Here is a 13891-nt window from a genome sequence, read left to right on the forward strand (position 1 = left end):
TGTTACTGCATAATTTCACCCCATAATTGATTGATGTACCCCGCCATAATTTCGCATCGTTTTTTCCTGGTCATAACATAATCAGCTCTCCAATGCATTAAAAAACATTCAAATTCGCTAATGGAGAAAAATTTATTGTTGCAGAGAAATTCAAGGTCAAGGTTAACATTTTGGTTTTTTTCATATTTTGAATCAAAATATGATTGTTTTGAGTTTTTTCATGTTTTAACTATTTAAAAAAGGTCAAACACCAATAAACTTTTTTTTAAATTTTTCAAAAAAAATTAAAAATTAAAAAAAAAACAAGTAAGCAAAGTCTATAGTCGGACGGGGCCGACCATGTGATACCCTACACCACAACCTCTAGGAATTAGCTATGTGCAACCGCCTTGCACCCTGAATGCCCGGTTTCGATGCCCAGGCCTGGCCACATAAAATTTTCAACGGTGGCAAAATACCCTTTGTAATGTTGGCGATATTTTCTGAGTATTTCAGCCATGAAAGACGTCTCTACAAGTGGTAACTTAGGACCCGCCGGTCGGATTCGGCAATAAAACTAAGTCACATATCAATGATCTAATATAAATCCATTGATATAAGAGAAGCCTCCCATGTCCCTACTGGGATGTTTGTGGAACAATTATATAAATAGTTCATTCTTGTTATATATATTGATATCAAACATACATTTTACACCGCTGGAAATAACTAATATTGAATAGAAATTCAAATAATTTGCCTGCAAACATACTTATAAATCCCAAAATTATTCATATTCAATTACACACCAAAGAAGATAGTATAAGTCAGCTGCGCTTACGGTGATATACCCTCAGCATCTGACCAAAAAAAGAAACAAGTACAATAATTATACCGTATAAAAATATATTGATTTTGTATCACCAGTTTGCTTCAAAATAAGTGGAATCTGTAGGTATCGAAATGTAAGGCTATACCAAATTAAGTTTTGTAAGCTAACTTCTGATTTTTGAAAAAGTTTGAGAATTATTTTTTTAGAAATTTCTCAGGAAGTATGAACTTACTCCGGAAAAAGTGTGCCGTTGCAATAGGAAAAGAACCTTCTTAAAAAAATTCAAATAGATCCGAGACGGGTCCTCAAACTTCACTTTTCCCAAATTTTGTGTGGGAGGTATTCGAAGGACATGACTGGATGAAATAATAGGATGTGCAAAGTTTGGACCAATCAGAAAATCCCCTTAAGACTTATCTTGCGGATTTGCCATTTTAGTTAGGTTTTTTGTTTGTTGTTCATTGTTTCTTGGAGCTTTTCGGCCATAATCTCAAGAAGTATGGAATTGCCATTGCAATTGTACCATCGTAAAGGGGAACGCAAGGACAAGCTGCTGAAAATATTCAAAACGATTCGAGGGGACTCTTAAATTTCACTTTTCCGAATTTTGTGAAGGACGTACTTGAAGGTGTGGACCGATCTATATCTGGAAGGCATAATAATATATGGAAAGTTTGGACCAAATCGATTGCTCACTCCGACAGTTATAGTTCACACAATTTTTCAGACAAATTTTGAACTTTTGTGGGGGAGGTGCCCAAAGGAGTGAACCGGTATAGCCCATATTCGAAATTATACTAAGTTTGGGCAAAATATTACGAAGTTTATAGTGCGCACCAGCCATCTGGACACTAAGAGAGACAGATGAACGGACAGGGCTAAATCGACTCGAAATTGTCTGAAACGAATTTCGTCAAAATATACTTGGGGTCTAAAACCATTATTTCGATGAGGCACATCTTTGGTCGTGTTTTGTATATATTCCATTTACCCTAAAGGCCGAGAGTACAAAACATTTGGCGAGGGCACCAAATTCTGCAATATTTGTATGAAAAATCCAATTGGTCAACTGAACTGAAAAATTCTCTGTCATGATAGATACAATTTGTAGCATAGGAGGAAGTTGTGGTTCTCTACACAAAACCATTATATATTAGGCAGTAGGCCCGTTATCTAGTAGACACATTATTGCAATTTGCATCAGGGGAAATGTCAGTAGTTACTTTTCCATATGTAAACTACTTTGTCGGTATATGCCCACCAGGAATTAAAATAAGGACCAAAAATAAAATTTGTATATGTTTCATACAAAAGCAATGGTCTACGTCACCCGCTAAATAAAATCAGATCATCATGTAAAATTATAGGCATTTTCTTCAACCTAAATTCTTACCTCCAGCAGAATTTCGCGACTATTGAGATGTAATTGCGACCTCTAGCGTGTTTATGATAACACTACAAACAAGAAACTGGATATATTAGACTGTAACTCTGTTATCTGATCGCGTACATCAACACAATTGACATCAATAGAAAGGTCAAGCGTTCCTCTTCCAAGTATAGCTTACTTGCCCGGAATGTCTCTTCCAGGAAAAAAGATATAAGCTGTATATACATTTTTGTCACAATTTTCACACAAAAGTTGTGGTCCATTTAACCCTCTAAATATTATCTGATCGCCATCTCAAATTGCAAGCTTCTTCCTTGTCATATACTCTTACCTTATTTAAAATTTCGAGGCGATCGGACTATTATTGCGACCTACAGAGCAAATACAAAATCGGATAAAAATTATGTTTTTGGTCCATTTCACCCGCTAAACATTTCACGATCATCACCAATTAAAATAGCGATCTATTCTGATATGAAACCGACCTCCACACCAAATTTCGTGACGATAGGTCCATAATGGCGGCCTGGAGTTTGATTACAATTTATAATGGACAGACGGACACACGGACGGACGGACACACATCTCAAAATCGCTTTATCTCGCCGAGATATGAAGATTGGTATACCACATTGGGGGTCTCCGACGAATATTTCGCGGTATTACATGAATTTTTACCAAAACAAACTTATAATACCCTTTCCACATAGTGGTGTAGGGTATAAATACTTCGTGGATTTTCATAAAACTCATATAACTCTTATAAAAACTCATATATTAAAAAATGTCCACTTGTTTAAAAAAGCTATAATTTATATAAGAAACGGTATGGAAAAACACAAATTTTTACCAACGTAATATCAAAAAATTCAAAAAAAGTGTTAAACGGGCGGAACGGGCATTCTCGGGCATCATTCTGTAGAACTTTTTCCTTAAAGTTCACTAAAATTTAGTATCTGTTATAGTTTCCCGATAGTTTCTTTCTCCAAAAATTTGCAAAAATGACATATTATTTTCCAAAGGAAGGATTCCGGATTGTGAGCAGTAACACAACAGCATTACACACCATATGCATACATACATAACAAAAGGCCGTGAGTCCGAACAGTCATGGTGGGCCTTCCCCGATAATTTTTTTGAGCTACTTTAACGAATAATTACGTCTTTCTCTAAAATAAAAATAATAATTGGCAAATATAAACTTATATTGTTTTGAAGGTTATGTACTCAAAATGTACTTTATTAACAAGTTGTCTAAGAACAATTTACAATTTTTTGGTTTGAGTATACTTTTTGAGAGAAACTTTCAGTAAAATCTGAATAACATATTTATGTGATAAAGTGTCGCGGAATTCTATAATGAATATAAACGTTTTGAGACTTTAAACTTATTCGGTATTCAAAAAAATTACGAGTTCAGTAATGTGCGGATTATAAGTGCATGAAATCACATGTCTATTGGACAAAATGTACGAAATATCAAGGGTTTTCCGTGGAGTATAACTCGAAAACCAATTAAAAAATTGTTTTACTGCCCACGGTGCTCTTGAACCAGCTTTAAATGAAAGTAGTTTACACCTAGGAAGTTTGTGTGGATTCTGAAACTACAATGTTCATAGATGAGGAAAATCCAAAAACTAGAAAATATCGCTGGATGGATTTTTAAATAAATCGCGGTCTAAGTTCACATTTTAGGATTTTTTAAGTTTTCACTATTTTGCTTGGAAACAGCAATTCCTATCGAATTGGGATTAGAGAAAATATTGTAGCTGTGAAAATTCTCTACAAGATCTTTATGATATTTTCATAGGTTTAACCATTTTTGAGATACCGCAAATCTTTTCATTTAAAGTTGGTTCAAGAGCACCGTGTACCTTAACCAAAATTTTGTATTCCTATTTTAGATATATTTGTTTGTAATTCGTAGAAGAAAATAATGGAGAAAAATTTATTGTTGTGCGTCATAAAGGGCTAATATTTTCTATAAGTAGCAGAACCATCTGAATTTTTCCTATCATTATCAAAGTTGTAGCTGAAAACAACCGTAAACGAAATTAATGCGCAAACATTAGCTATACGTTTCTGCACCGTCAGCTTAAAAATAATACCGAAATAATGGGCTCAGACGTCTCATGTGTTTTGACGAAATAAGCTTCAAACAATTAGGAGTCGATTTAGCCCAGTTCGTCCGTCTGTCTGTCTCGAGAGCATGATAACTCTCGAACGGATCAACCGATTTGGTCGAAATTTTGGATCTAGCTATATTTTGTCCAAAATTTAAGTCATATCGGTCCACTCCTTCGGGCACTACCCCCACAAGATTTCAATATGTTTCGCTATAATGGTGCGCACAATAACTCTCGAATGTCCAAACCAATTACTTCGAGATATACATTAGGTTTATATCTGTTATATCTGTTCACTCCTTCAGGTACCTCCCACACAAATCCGATTTCACCGAACTTTAAACATAATAAAATGACTTCCAGACGTACAAGTACCAAGATGGTCTATATGGGACAACATCACTCATAAAAGTTCAACATAAATGCAGTTTATAGGCTGTTGAAGGATTCATTGTACAATTTAACCAATGGTACTCCTTACGGTGTTGTTTACAGCGATATTCTATTTTTCGTGAGTAGTCCATGCTTCCTGACCTAATGTTCCAAAAGCTCTAAATCTTACGGTGACCAACTAAAATGACGTCTTGACATAATAACTATGAAAAGGAATGACTTCCAAAATTAGGTCCACTTCCAAACTTTTTCGCTTTTATCGCCCACAATCGTGAAGTAAAACATCCCAACTGTTTCGATATTTTTGTCGGAAAGTTTATACGTCCAAAAAATCTTTTGGTTATGTAGCCCGTATTCGACCTGTAAATAAAAACATCAACTCCCATAGGCTGAGGCTATACCTCTCGGCAAACCCGACTGGTACTTTTTTAGTTGTTTTTCAGAAAACAAAAATTATGTATTTTCATAAGTTTGCCTCTTTGGGCATAGTCCATAGAAAATTTTTTAATGTCATCCATAAACATTTACTCGTACAATTAAGATAGAAATAAGCCGGAACAACAACCATTGGGGTATCAGATGGAGTTTTTTCGACTTCACATATTTTGTCACGACTCTGCTAAAATTTTGCCGAGCTTTTTTCAGACATATTTTTTGACATATTTTTGCAAAGATTCCGAGTCTATGAGTCGTAGTTTGTATCGCCCGAATCCTGAAAAAATGTTTTCTTTTTCTTAATGTAATTTTCTGAATTTTTTATTTGGCAATTGTCTACTTTGACATATTTATGTAACTAGTTACCCATTGATCCTTTACAGCCAAAAATGGCACACAAAAGAGCCTATAGCCTACTTTTGCGACTGGAAATGGGTTCCTTGCCTATCATGTCAATTTACTAGTTAGAGGTAATGCGGCGTGTAATATATTGACTATTTTATAGACTACCGATGGATAGTGTAATCGACAATGTTTCTTGTAATCTCTTTTCAACATTATTTCTTTTTTCAACAAAATAGAAAAAATTTTCTGACATTTTGTTCATTCATAATTTAAAAAACGTATTTTTATTGGTCCATTTTTATAGTGTTTTAACGGTGTTTTATTTAAATTGCATTTCAAATCTGGTAACTCAGTTTTGACACAGTTGCAGTTAACAAATCGGACTAAAACTTTGCACACTTTTAAGATTTGGATGACAATACATGAATATGAAGTTAAACAAGTAAAAAAGTATCAGTCGGCTTTGCCGACAGAGATATACCCTCAGCCTATGTCTGGGGTGTTTTCAGAATTTTTTGGCCCTTTTTGGACATTTAAACTTGCCGACAAAAATTACGATTAGAATTAAAGTTAAACAGTGTTGCAGTGGAGGTAATACAATTCTAGACATGACCACAACGAACACCATCGCTATACATTTACAAACGATTTTCGAACAGAGCCTCAACTGCACTTAGGCACAAACTTTGAACTTTTATGGGCCATTTTAGAAAGTTAACTAAATTTGGACAAAATATTATAGGATTCAAAGTTTAGACCAAATTGGTTGATCGGTTCGGGATTTATGGGGTTCTCCAGGCGCTACCTACATATGATGCCATATGGGTTTTTTACACTTTTCGGGTTGTTTTCTAAAGAAGTATGGACTTGCCTCTGAAAAAGGCTTTTACCGTCATAATTGGGGCAGCAAATTCAAGTAACAACAAAAAAACAAAAAACATTGTTCCACAACATCCCATACGGGACAAGGGAGTCTTCTCTCATATCAATGAGTGCACCCCAATTCATATTTAGCTCAATGATATGGGACCTACTGTTTATCGCCGAGTCCGAACGGCGTGTCATAAGACACCACTTGTGGAGAAGTTTTTCAAGGCTGAAATACTCGGGAAATGTCGCCAACATTACTGAGGGTTTTTTGCCACCGTTGAAAAATGTTTGATGTTGCCTGGCCGGGGAATCGAACCCCCGACCTTCTACGTGCAAGGCGGGCGTGCATACCATTGCACCACGGTGGCACCCAGCAAATTCAAGTAGCTTCATCAAAATTCAAAGTGATTCGAAACCAGGTCTTAAAGTGAACTTATCCGAAATTTTGTGTGGGAGGTACCCGAAGGAGTGGACAAATATATTCCATATTCAAGCCTGATCTATATCTGGATGTATAATATATGAACTAAATCGGCACTCCCTTCAAGAGTTATCGTGGCCACATTTTTTCCGAACATTTTTAAATTTTTGTGGGGGAAGTCCCTGAAGGTGTGGACCGATATGGCTTATCTTCGAACTTAAACTTTGTTTGAGCAAAATATTTCGAAGGCCAAAGTTTTACCCGAATCGGCAAATCCCTTCGAGGGTTATCTTGCGCTCCTACCCCTACAAACAGTGTCACAGGGGCCTTTTGCACCTTTCAGACTATTTTCTCAGGAGGTATGAACTTGCCCCTAATGAAACTTGTACCATCGTATAAAAGGCAGTGAATACAAGTTGTTACAGCAAAAATCGAAGCGATTCGAGAGCAGCTCCTAAACTGAACTTTTCCGAAATTTTGTGTGGGAGGTACCCGAAGGAATGGACCGATTGAGCCCATATTTGAACTTAATTTAAGTCTGGTAGAAATTTCACGATGTGCAAAGTATGGACCAAATCGGTTACTCCCTTCAAGAGTTATCGTGCGCGCAAATTTTCCGAACATTTTCGAACTTTTGTGGGGGAGGTACCGGAAGGAATGGACCGATATAACCCATCTTCGAACTTAAACTACGTTTAGACAAAATATTGCGAAAGCCAAAGTTTGGACCGAATCGGCTCATCCGTTCGAGAGTTATCGTACGCACCAGCCAGACAGACAGACAGACGGACGGACATTGCTAAATCGACTTCAAATTGTCTGAAACACATTTCTTCCAAACATACTTGGGGTCTAAAACCATTTTTTCGATGAGGCACATTTTGCCCGTATAAAAGTGTATAAGTTAACAATAAAAGACTTCTTCGTCTTTTGGTGAGCTTAAAAAAACTGTTTCTTTATTGAAATCCAAAAACTTATTCTACTTAAACTACTTAAGTTATAAAAGACAAAAAGTGCTGACACCATGATCACGCCACTAGACGTAACACGACTCCATCAATGTAGCCTAGCAAGAACACAACACAGCCAAGCAAGCAACAATGTTGTTTGTTAGTTCGGCAGGGATGTGCTAACTACCCCCTCACTTAAGTGGAGGCCGTCCTCGGTCTTCTTTATAGCCATTGCTACGGCAGATTTAAATCTTTGTTGTTCTCTTATCTTTGTCCTACGTTTGACGAGGCACAATATGAAATGGAGTATTCCGATACTCATAAAAACAACACCGCCAACTAAAATTGGTCGCATTCTTGCATCTTTTTCAAGGTCGCCAATATATTGTAAGTTTTGCAAGTTCATCTGATGGATAGATGACAAACTTAAAATTTCACTGTGGTTGTTTATAATAATTGAGGGGAATGATGGTGTTCCTGGTTTCCGCATATCAATGTTGTTTCTATTTACGAATAGTGTACCATTGACAGTCACATTTTTTTCAAAGGTTATGAGGAATGTGCCGTTTATGTTTCTTACATTTTCGGTTGCTTCTTTCACTTCCGCAATAGCGTCATTGACAATGATAATTCCATCGTCGATTTCTGCCACTTTATCAAGATTATTGCTTTGCGTATTACAGTGTGCTGATTCACCCGATATGAGTTGTTGAGCGCAGGTTTCGCTTGGCATAAGTTGACAATAGGTTGAAGATATTGTTTGCTTGCAATTTGTTGCTGAATACGTCTTGCCTTCGCAGTCTACTACAGTGTTGGTGTCAGCGAATTGGATAATTTTATTATCGTGAGGTACTGGGAATAAAGAAATTTTCTGACATGTTCTTATTGGAATAGGATATTTAATGATAAAATACAAACAATATTCATTTGATATTACTTTTACTTTAGACAAAGACATTAGTTCTGATATGGTGAAATCTGTGTGTTGCTCATTGCTCTGATTTTTTATAAATATTTTTAAATCGTCCTGGTCCAAAACTGTTGGATTTACAATATTTATTTTAGCTAAAGTTACGGATAAAATTATATTTTGTAGTTCCATAACTATCATCCGATTTCTGGCCATTAAAATTTCAAATAGATTTACGGTATCAATTTGTTCCTTTCTACGAGTCCTTAGAATCGTGTTTACAGCGTTTGTTAATTTCTCGATTTCAATTTGTATTTTTGTATTTATTTCTATCTGTCTATTGTTGGAGTCTACAAGTTGTTTTTCGATTAATTTTGCTTCTTCCCAATCATCTGCATCTGGTGTACCCGCAATGACCTTAAGTGCTTTGCCTATCAAATTAATGCTTCTTGCATGCCGATGATGTATGGTGAGGGTTGTTAAAAGAGTATCAATATGCAATAAATCGGATTCTAATATCTTTTTTACATGAGTCTGAGGAAATATGCTAATTGCATTTTTAGTTTCACGTTGTATCTCAAAGTACGTTGTTAAGTTAGTTGTATGCCTTAGATACCCATAGTCATTCCAAACGATGGCTTTCCCATCCAAAATTGGGACATAATCGGAGTGTGAATAGTCAATAATCTTTGCACGAGTCAACGTTAGTATGAAAAGAAATTGTAGTAACAGCCTAGGTAAAAAACAAAAGCAGAAAAAAACATTTTATCCATATAAACTAAAATTTATCTGAGGTTGTCCTTATGGACCACCCTCCCCTTTATTAGGACAGTTGTCCCCAAATCTGCTTCGACAGTAGCTTCTTCATAAAGTGGTGTCATTTTATTTCCAAGTCTACGATTATTCCTAACAAAGACTTTATCCCCCACATTGTAAACTTTGTCATGACGACTTTTATTAAAGTAATGTAACTGCCTGTTTTGCGCGTTAGAGATTCGCTCTTTAATCTTTTGTTTTACCTCAGAGGGTGCAGAATGTATCGTATCAATAGGTCTTTCATTCGTGACAGAATGAATTGTTCGGTTGTATTCTATAGTTGATTGTAAGATGAGTTCGACGGTATCCTCGATCTTCCTTTCTATTTTCAAGCATCTTGCGATTTCGGCAAGAGTGCTATGAAATCTCTCTACCTGCCCATTTGAGGTGCTGTGTAGAGGAGGTGAATTGACAATATCTACATTAAACCTGTTTTTCAGAATTGATCTGATAGTCTCAGAGTTAAAGGACCTCTCATTATCACAGTAGACAACTTTGATTTGCTTAACATTCTCTTGGGCTGCCCGATGAGCTCTATTGTGTTCACTTACGACAATTTCTCTCTGGTCGCATTGGTTGAAAATGTCAGAGACAAATTTACTACAAAATCGGAACTTCGTTGAAGGGAACATTCTAATCAAATCGTGTTGAATGTGGGCCAACACAGGTAGGCCGCAATGAATAGCATTGACAACTTCAGTGTTGACTGCATCAACAATTTTGGCCAATATTTCGTTTTTATCTCTATATTGTACAATATGTCTCGTTTTGTTTCCGAAAAGTATAAAATTTCGAGTGGTGGGAAATTCCGACTCTTCCAGAATGATTTGGTTGCGAAAACAATTGACCGGTTTGTCTGAGCTTTCCATAGTGTAAGTGAATGACTCTTCACTATGGACTGTTGCCATGTCTGACGAATTATCGTTCTCCAACGCATGGACAAGTTGCCTTGATAGCGCATCTGCAACTTGATTTTCTTTTCCTGACTTATAATACAAGTTTGCATTATGTTCATCGATGAAAGCTTTCCAGCGCTTAATTTTTGCATTCGGATTACGATCCGAAACTGCATATGTCAAAGGTTGATGGTCAGTGAAGATGTTAAGAGTCTTCACACCATAGAGGTAATGTCTTAATGTTTTAAGAGCCCAGACTATTCCTAAAAGCTCCCTTTCGTTTGTTGCGAAATGCAACTCTTTATCCGACAATGCTCTAGAAATCATAGTGATTGGTCTTCCCTCTTGGGATAGGACAGCACCTAAACCATGTGCTGATGCATCAGTGGTAAGGTCGAACGGTTTTTTATAGTCAGGGTACATCAACATGACGTCCTCCGAAGATAGAATATTTTTCAGTTTGTGAAATGCATCCAGTTGGAAGGCGTTAAGATTGACTACAACCTTTTTGGATTTGGTTGCAGAAATTTTACCGTTTTCTCCTTTTAAAATATCAGTTAAAGGTTTTGCAATTTTGGCAAAGTCCTTGATAAAACATCTGTAATAATTTGCTAACCCAAGAAACGATCTTAGTGCGAACAACGTCGTTGGTTCTGGGAAATTTTGTATTGCACTTATCTTTGATGGTGCGGTTTTTATACCTTCTTTGGATACGACAAAGCCAAGGTATTCAACTTCAGATTTAAAAAAATTTGATTTTTCGACAGAGACTCTCATGTTTGCATCGAGCAGTTTCCTAAGAACACAGTCGATATGTTTTACATGATCCTCTTTGGTTTCTGAAAAAACAATAACGTCATCAACATAAACGTAACATGTTTTGCCTATTTCATCTCTTAGTATGTCATCTATCGCTCTTTGAAACATACTAGGAGCATTCTTTAGTCCAAATGGGAGACGGCAAAACTCGTACTTTCCGTTATTTACAGAAAATGCCGTTTTTTCCCTATCTCTTTCCGCGAGTTCAATTTGATGAAACCCGGATTTCAGATCTAAAGTGGTAAAGTACTTTGCTTTACCTAAATTTGATAATATCATTGTTACGTTCGGAACGGGATATTTATCACTAATTGTTTTGGCATTAAGCTTCCGAAAATCTATAACGAGACGTTTGTTTCGGTTGCCTAGATTATCGACACCTTTTTTGTCGACTACCCATACTGGGCTATTAAATGGTGACCTTGAAGGTCGAATTATACCATCTGCCAACAATTTTTTTATTTCTGAATTTACGAATTCAGATACACCCATTGGGTATGGATATAGTTTAGAATAAATCGGTTCTTCGTTCTCCATGTTAATGGTAGCAACGATATTTGTATTATAAGGTAGTGCTTCTTTAGGATCAGCAAAAACCTTTATTCGTTTTTTTAACATTTTCTGAAAATCCGCCTTAATTGCGAAAGGCACATCAATTTTATCGACGTCTATAAAATTAACATCTTTACATTCAAAAAATTCAATTAGTTCAGAGCCAGAATTATGTAGGATAAATCCTTTTTTTAAATCAATGTTTGCATTGATTTTCTTTAATAGGTCTAAGCCCACAATTCCATCAAATGTTGTTAGAGTTGGCAAAATGAAGAATGTAGAGTTCATGCCGAATAAATTTACAAAACATTTTTGTTTAATAGGAGTTTGTCCGTTGACAGAGTGAACTGAAAAAGGAGTACTTACGGGAATTATATGCTTCAGTTCATTGAGAGGTTTTATATAATTTTTTGAAGCACCAGTGTCAATTAAAAGGCGTATTGGTTTCCCTGCTATCGTCCGCCTTATGAACGGTAGTAGGGACCTGCCTCTAAAAAAATTTACATAGTCACGGTCTTCATTTACTTCATCGTTTATGTCTCCACATTCGGATTGAGCTATGTCACAATAGTGTCCCGCCTGCTCTTCTCCTGAATGGGATTCTGGAATCATATTATTCACTTTTTGAAATTTTGGGCCCGTACTCCGGCCAGACCCAGCTTGACGCTTAAATGGTTGTCTGTGAGAAGTTTTACCGTTACCATAATTGGTCGGTTGTCTGAATTTAGACGAAGTTGGGTCCAAGTCCATGTCCTCTATTTGATCTCTAGCTTGTAAATTAGCATCACCACCATTTTCGTAATGTGGATTTTTCTGTTTATGATAGTTTTGTTGTTTATAGTTCCAACCACTATCAGACGGTTTTCTTGGCTGAATTTTTTTTGAGGTTTCAGACCTTAACTTTTTTTCATCATTCCTATTATATGCCAGAATCGCTGTACGTACAGCGGATTCTATTAATGCAGTCATTTCTTCACTGTTCATATTGTCTTTTCAAACAAAAAATTGTTACGACTATAACAAGATCTAAATCACTGTGTTTGTTTTTTTTTTTTTTTTTTTTGGCACAAAGATAAAAATGTTTTAAACACGCACTACACTTTGTTTTTTCTTAAATATTAAGTTCTTAATACCACCAGTTTTGGACACAATTTTGAAATTCAATGAGTGACACACTTACATGACTTTATGTTGTTTAAAAAGAGTAAATCCTTATATTTTTCAGCAAGTTTTAAGCGGGGTCTCTTAATCCAGCAAGTTTTAAGTAAGGCTTCCTTCCAGTAAATATTACTTTCAGTAAGTATTACGTTATTTAAAAAGAGTAGATCCTTAGATTTTTCAGCAAATTTTAAGCGAGGCCTCTTAATCCAGCAAGTTTTAAGTAAAGCTTCCTTTTTCAGCAAAATTTAAATTTAAGATGATAGATCTCTTTTTTTAGATCTTTATATTCGTAGGACTGATTTAAACTGATAGATCTCTTTTTTTAGATCTTCATATTTGTAGGGTTGAACCCGGTTGGGCGCCAGTTAACAATAAAAGACTTCTTCGTCTTTTGGTGAGCTTAAAAAAACTGTTTCTTTATTGAAATCCAAAAACTTATTCTACTTAAACTACTTAAGTTATAAAAGACAAAAAGTGCTGACACCATGATCACGCCACTAGACGTAACACGACTCCATCAATGTAGCCTAGCAAGAACACAACACAGCCAAGCAAGCAACAATGTTGTTTGTTAGTTCGGCAGGGATGTGCTAACTTATATACCCTCAGCACTTAGCATAAGTGGTGAGTGCATAAACCAAGATTGGTCCATTTAACAGTGTTTTAACGGTGTTTTATTTAACTTGCTTTTCAAATCTGGTAACACATTTTCCACCCAGTTGCAGTTGACCAATCGAACTGAAACTTTGCACACTTTTTAGATTTGGATGACAATACATGAATATGAGTCCATTTTTTCCTACAGCCCCCATATAGCGGTACCACCCGATTTCAGGTATTTTGAGGATTTTATCTTCATTTTTGTCCGAATTAGCTGTCTTTTGGCATTAGGGATTTCTAATGATACAGACATTTACCCACCAAAAATTGTGAACATAGGTCCAGGTTTTGGTATAGCCCCCTTATAGCGGTACCACCCGATTTCAAGTATTATGA

At 36.1% G+C, this 13891-nt stretch overlaps 1 long non-coding RNA gene across 1 annotated transcript; it reads left to right on the forward strand.

Moving 5' to 3' along the window:
* The first annotated feature begins 8377 nt into the window (after window positions 1–8377).
* Window positions 8378–13487, forward strand: LOC141390684 (uncharacterized). Its single transcript, XR_012409445.1, has 3 exons — window positions 8378–8590; window positions 12960–13030; window positions 13222–13487. It is a non-coding gene; the product is annotated as an uncharacterized lncRNA (long non-coding RNA).
* Window positions 13488–13891: the final 404 nt, after the last annotated feature.

The sequence above is a fragment of the Musca autumnalis genome, unplaced genomic scaffold (genome assembly GCF_047663935.1).
Source record: "Musca autumnalis isolate F117 unplaced genomic scaffold, ASM4766393v1 scaffold_1, whole genome shotgun sequence".
NCBI classification, from domain to species: Eukaryota; Metazoa; Arthropoda; class Insecta; order Diptera; family Muscidae; genus Musca; species Musca autumnalis.